The sequence below is a fragment of the Onychomys torridus genome, chromosome 4 (genome assembly GCF_903995425.1).
Source record: "Onychomys torridus chromosome 4, mOncTor1.1, whole genome shotgun sequence".
NCBI lineage: Eukaryota > Metazoa > Chordata > Mammalia > Rodentia > Cricetidae > Onychomys > Onychomys torridus.
In genome coordinates, this window is record NC_050446.1 from 79,472,286 (window position 1) to 79,478,285 (window position 6,000).

Here is a 6,000-nt window from a genome sequence, read left to right on the forward strand (position 1 = left end):
TTCTGGGATAAAGGCAAGTGCCACCACACCCGACCCAACGTTTCCTTCCAAAACCTATCTCTTCACTGTCCTAAAGCCCACTAGAGTTTGCAAGGGCGAGAGGCCCATGTATAACATCACCTACAGATTCCGTAAGAAAGAAACCACACCTAACTTTATCCTCTTCACATGCTAAGGAGCTGTCCAGATGATGAAGTCATTCAGTAGGTGCAGAGAGGAGGAAAAGCAAGACTCCTTTAAACTCAGTAGACAGCCCCCAAGACCCTTCAGGTTCTGGCTCCTCCCAGGGCGTTTCCTTCAACCTGATGAATGTTTACACTTTTCTCCAAGTCCTGCAGAGCTGATGGCTAGACAGCTGGCATTCATCACTGCCTTAAATTCCAGTCAAAATATGATTATTAAAATAGGGATAGAAAGATGAAAACAGTCTAGCCAGAGAGAGACAGGCATGCTTGCTGAAGAGCCACAGTGAAACACAAAGCAGCATGACTCTGCTATTCTGAATAGCAGGAGGAAGCTGAGAAAACCTTCCCAGAAAGGATGACACGTGATCTATCTTTGCAAGGAGTAGAATTTCACCCAGTTATAAAGGGGGCTGGGGGGACGGGAAGGAGGGCTATTTCATTCCTCTGGCAGAAGCCATGGGCACCTGAAAGGGAAATGTGACAGGTAGTGAGGATGGGGAAGAAGAGCTGGGGGGTCAGTGGGGAAAGTGCTAATTTGTACTTAAAAAACAAAACGAAACTCTTCGCCTAGATTTTGAACTTCTCAAGAGCCAAGCCCAATCATATTCTCCATAAACTCTATTAGTATATCTGCACCACCCCCAACCCCGGCAAACAGACACCCATCTGTTGATAGACATAAATCCCTGTGTCATCTGTGTGATGTCACTGTTTGGGAGAGGTTGCCCAAGGTGTTGAGGGTAGCGCTGAACCTGTGGTTTGAAGCTGACCATACCTTTAGTAAAAGTGATCCATTTTTCTTAAAATATCCTATTCTCCATCACTACTGAGATCCGATTCTGGCTCTTTAGAGGCTGTGTGACTTCAGTTTTCTACGGAGTTACCGACCTCCTCATTTAACGGCTAAGACTACACAGCGACCACAGGCTGTCATACAACCCCCATTCCACGGCTGGCAACTATAATTAAGGAGCAGTGGGGTGCATCCGGGGGCTATTTTAATTGCTCTCATTCATTGACTCAACAATCATAAAACCCTACTTGGTACCTAACCAGGAAACCGAGTGGAGGCGGGTCCTGGCACGAGGACTCGCATCTGTCCGGAGCTGCACGCGGGCCCGAGCCGAACACAAAAGAACGCTCCAGAAAGGGTCATGCGGTGACAGAAGGCTCCCTGCCCCCTGGCGCCCAATCTTGTCGGGATTCCGACGTAAACAGCTGTTTCGGCGGGCGAGGGAGGGGCGGAGGCGCGCCGGGAGTGCGGCCTGGAGGGTGGGCCCCCACCCGCCCCGGTCTCCTCTGCACCCGGCATCCCCGGGACCCGACCGGCCGGGAGAGGCCAAGAAACGCCGGTGCTTCCTGCCCGCGCCCCCCCGGGCTGGCCCGCCGGCCTCCACGGCCGCCCCGCTCACCTGCCGCGGCCTCGGCGATCTCCCTGCGGCCGCTCCCGCTGCGAATCCCGCGGGGCCGGCGCCGCCAAGGGGCGGGAGCGACGCGCGGCGGGCTGGGCGCCTGGGCCTCCACCCCTCCCGGACTGCCTCGCTCGCTCGTCCGACTGCCCGCCGTCCTGTCAGCCCCGCGGCGGTGGGCAGCCGCCACTGTGACCGGTCCTCCGAGCCGGGGCTATGGGAGGCGGGTGCGAGCCGAGATGCGCCTGCCCAGCCTAGGGCGGCGCCATGTTCCTGTACGGCAGCGCTCCCGCTGTCACGAAGGGGCTCGGGAGTCGGGGGCTCGCAGCCGAGCCGCACTGTGTTTGTGTGTGGAAATAAGGCCAGCGCGGGGTCTGGAGCGGGGCCTGGTGCGGGCCCAGGGGCGCGGCGGCGGCGGGCGGCTCCAAGTCGCTCCGGCCGCCCAGGGAAGCGCCATGTTGCCTTACGGCAAAGCGGAGGCGCGCCGCCCGAGACGCGGGAGAAAAGTGAAGCGAAGGCGCGCCGTTAGTCAAGAGAAGGGAAAGGGGAAGGCGCCTGAGAAGCCACCTTCCTTGCCAGGACTTTGAAAATTGAGTTTTTCACCTATTCCGTCTTCGCTCTCGCCGCGCACGCGCGCGCGCGCACACACACAGACACACACTCACCCCTGCACACTTCGCTTCACACACACACTCACCCCTGCACACTTCGCTTCACACACACACCTGCACACTTCGCTTCACACACACACTCATCCCTGCACACTTCGCTTCACACACACACTCACCCCTGCACACTTCGCTTCACACACACACCTGCACACTTCGCTTCACACACACACTCATCCCTGCACACTTCGCTTCACACACACACACACACACACCTGCACACTTCGCTTCACACACACACACCTGCACACTTCGCTTCACACACACACACACACACACCTGCACACTTCGCTTCACACACACACACCTGCACACTTCGCTTCACACACACACACCTGCACTCTTTGCTTCACACACACACCTGCACTCTTTGCTTCACACACACACACCTGCACTCTTTGCTTCACACACACACACCTGCACACTTCGCTTCACACACACACACCTGCACACTTCGCTTCACACACACACACACACACACACCTGCACTCTTTGCTTCACACACACACACCTGCACACTTCGCTTCACACACACACACACACACACACACACACACCTGCACTCTTTGCTTCACACACACACACACACCCCTGCACACTTCGCTGAGTCCCAGTGACACAGAGCCCTGAGGGTTGCTCCCTTGGACGTGCGTCGCTGACCAGGCTTCAGCTGACGGGGCAAGGCGGTGGAGGAGCGCAGGGTTTGCTCATAAACTAGATGAGCGCAGAGCAGTCGCGTTCCGGAAGGGAAGATCGTTGCCCCTAAACACATGTCAGGACAAGCCCACTTGGGAGTCTCATCTCCTTAGGTCCAGGAGGTTGGGGCGGGCACGATCTATGCTGCACGGAGAAAACTACCTCCCACGCACCTTCAACCCTGCAGCACTAAAATACCAAACTAACCACACCAACAAATACTTTGTTATCGGCCTCGATCTTCAATAGTAAGAGCCATAGGACTTAACTGGGTTTCTTTTTTTAATGCGTTGTAACTGGGCATAAATTATGCAATTCTTAAAGCAAAGCAGTAAGTCTTCTGCCTGTAGCCTATAAAGATGTGGGTTTATTTAGATAGCTAGAACGGATGGGATTAATGCTTTCAAACTCCATTAAAGCCCATGTAATTATTGCTAAAATATTTAAGCCTGGGTATAGTACAGGATAGCCCTCTCAAACCATTTACCAGGAGGCACATTGGTTTTCTGTTATAACAGACGGGGCTTGCTGCCCTCACAGAGGACCAGAGCTTGGTGCACATGGTGTGGCTCACAACCACATGTAACTCCAGCCCTAGGAGATCCCATGCCCTCTTTTGATCTCAGGGTACCCGTATGCACCTGCACACACACATAAATAAAAATCTTTAAGAGGCAAAACGGCACGGGTGAGATGGCCCCGTAGGTAAAGTTGCCCGGCACCAAGACTGCTGACCTTTGTCCCATCGTGATCTCTGAAACCCACATCGAAGGACACAGCAGAGGCCTGAAAGTTGTCCCCTGACCTCCACTTAGGGGCCTTGGAGAATGGACTCACACACACTAATTAAATACATAAGCCATCCTGGGATGCCGAGATGGAGATATCCCCGCAAGCATTTGACAAGCAAGCCTGACAATCTGAGTTGATTTCTAGAACCCACATACAGGTGGAAAGAGAGAACTGATTCCACAAAGTTGTCTTCTGATCTGCACATGAGCAGTGGCTGGTGTGCTCACATACAGTATGCCCACACCAACTAAAAATAAAACAGTTCTCAGATGATTCACTTTAGGAGAATACAACTAAATAAAAAGCTATTCAACCAACTGAACGTTCACTTCTTGTAATAGGTCTTTCCTGTTGGACTTTCTTTGGGGACCGCCAGCCCCCAAATAACACAGAGATTTATTAATTATGAAAGCTTGGTCTTTAGCTTAGACTTCTTCCCAACTAGCTCTTATAACTTAAATTTACCTGTTCCTAGGCATCTACATTCTGCCACGTGGCTTTTTACCTGTCCTCTGTTCTGTATTTCTGATTCCTCCGTGTCTCGCCGCTAACTCCCTCAAACACCTAGATTCATCGAGAGTTCCTCTCTGCATGGAAGAGAGTTCCTCTCTGCATGGAAGTCCCACCTAACCGCTCCTGTCTAGCTATTGGCCATTCAGCTGTTTATTAAAGCAATCAGGTGTCTTAGGCAGGCAAGGTAGAACAGCAACACATCTTTTACACAGTTTTCTCAAATATCCCACAAGTTATCCTATCTGAATTCAGACTATGTCTAGTTGGTGAGGAGATTTGTTTTGTGGGGTTTTGGTTTTTGTTTCTTGGGAAGGCTTCTCACTATGTAGCTCTTGGCTGGCCTGGGACTCCCTATGTAGACCAGGCTAGCCTCAAATTCACAGAGATCTACTTGCCTTTGCCCTCCCAAGTACTGGGATTAAAGGCATATCAACTAACAAACAGGAACAGAAAGTCTAAAACTGTGACATCTGAAAACTATATGGATGATGCCAGACAAGAAGAATGAAACACTTCCCAGGTGATTCCACCATGCAGCCAGAAGAACACAGACATACCCTGAGATAGACATCTATCTGCCTTCCTTGAAGGGTTTCTCAAACCAAGTCTCCCTTGGAAAGGATAAGACGATACCAAAACCATTCCATTTTAATTTGGGATGATTCATCTGTAATCTCTTGATACTTAAAATGTTTCCTTTAAATATTATAAACATTTACATGTGAATTTAAGTATGGTAAACATGTGCCAGTTTGATCTTTGGCTGTAAGGATTGGAAACTCAAACTAACCTTGAGATAAAGGGAGTTCAGTGCCAAGCTGCAGTCTGGAAGGAGAAAGGAAACAGCTGTCCTGTGGTGAGCTGCTGCTGTCACCCTCCTGGGACATACAGGGTCGCTCTACCTGGTCCTTATTTCAGGTTTGTCTTGGTGATGCTTCCTCATGCTTCAGATTTGCCTCGGTAGAATTTGGCCAGCCAGGCTGACGTTTGCGTAGTCTGTCTCCTTAGCTGTAGGAGGCTGCCTTTGGAGATGCTCCGCCTCAGTCTACCCTGCTGAGCAGAGACCAAGCTCAGTCACCTAAGCATTGAGCACACACATGGGGACAAGCCCTGGAGAAGGCATCATGGATGAGTGAAGAGAGCATCGAGCTGGGGTCAGGACAGTTGTAGTAACCCACAAGGTTCTCCAAGAGTAGCACTGGCCCTAAGGCTTGAAGTTTATGATGTGTTCAGAAAATGATAATTTACTGATGTTTTCCTATTGGCTTAGCAGTTGCACATGACTCTGCTATTTTAATTATCATCTTTGGTCCCCCTCACCCCCACCCCCACAGTCAGCACCCTGCCAGTCACTCAGGTCACGGCTCTGCCTCAGCCTTGATATGTAGGTTTAAACTAAGTCTCTGTGGTTCTTTTTACCAACAAAGACTCAGAAGTCAGATGCAGAGGTGAAAACCTGCTAGATCAGAGAGGCCAAAAAGTACCTAGCTGATTTTGCTTTTTGACTGGAGACCCAGTAAGAGTATCATCTCTCCGCTCCCATATTCCTGGCTCCTCTGGACTCTCTATGGCTAATTCTGGTCAACTAGTTGCTGGCTCCGCTCCCTAAGCCAAGGTTGATTTTATTTAATTAACCCAAAGCAAACTTGGGGTTCATAATATGATTGAATATCCCACTGTTGTTGGTCGTTTTATTCTTTCTGGGGGTTCTACCACCCAGCTCGCAAATAAATTACA

The 6,000-nt window shown here is 51.0% G+C and overlaps 1 protein-coding gene across 3 annotated transcripts in view; it reads right to left on the reverse strand.

The window, feature by feature from the left end:
* The window catches only part of Tcp11l1 (t-complex 11 like 1), a 34,266-nt gene extending 32,421 nt beyond the window's left edge, over nt 1-1,845 (reverse strand). For all 3 annotated transcript variants that reach the window (XM_036185725.1, XM_036185724.1, XM_036185723.1), the window contains exon 1: nt 1,598-1,845. The gene's annotated coding sequence lies outside the window, so the exon portion shown is untranslated. The remainder of the gene's footprint in view (nt 1-1,597) is intronic.
* Between the last annotated feature and the right edge of the window lie 4,155 nt (nt 1,846-6,000).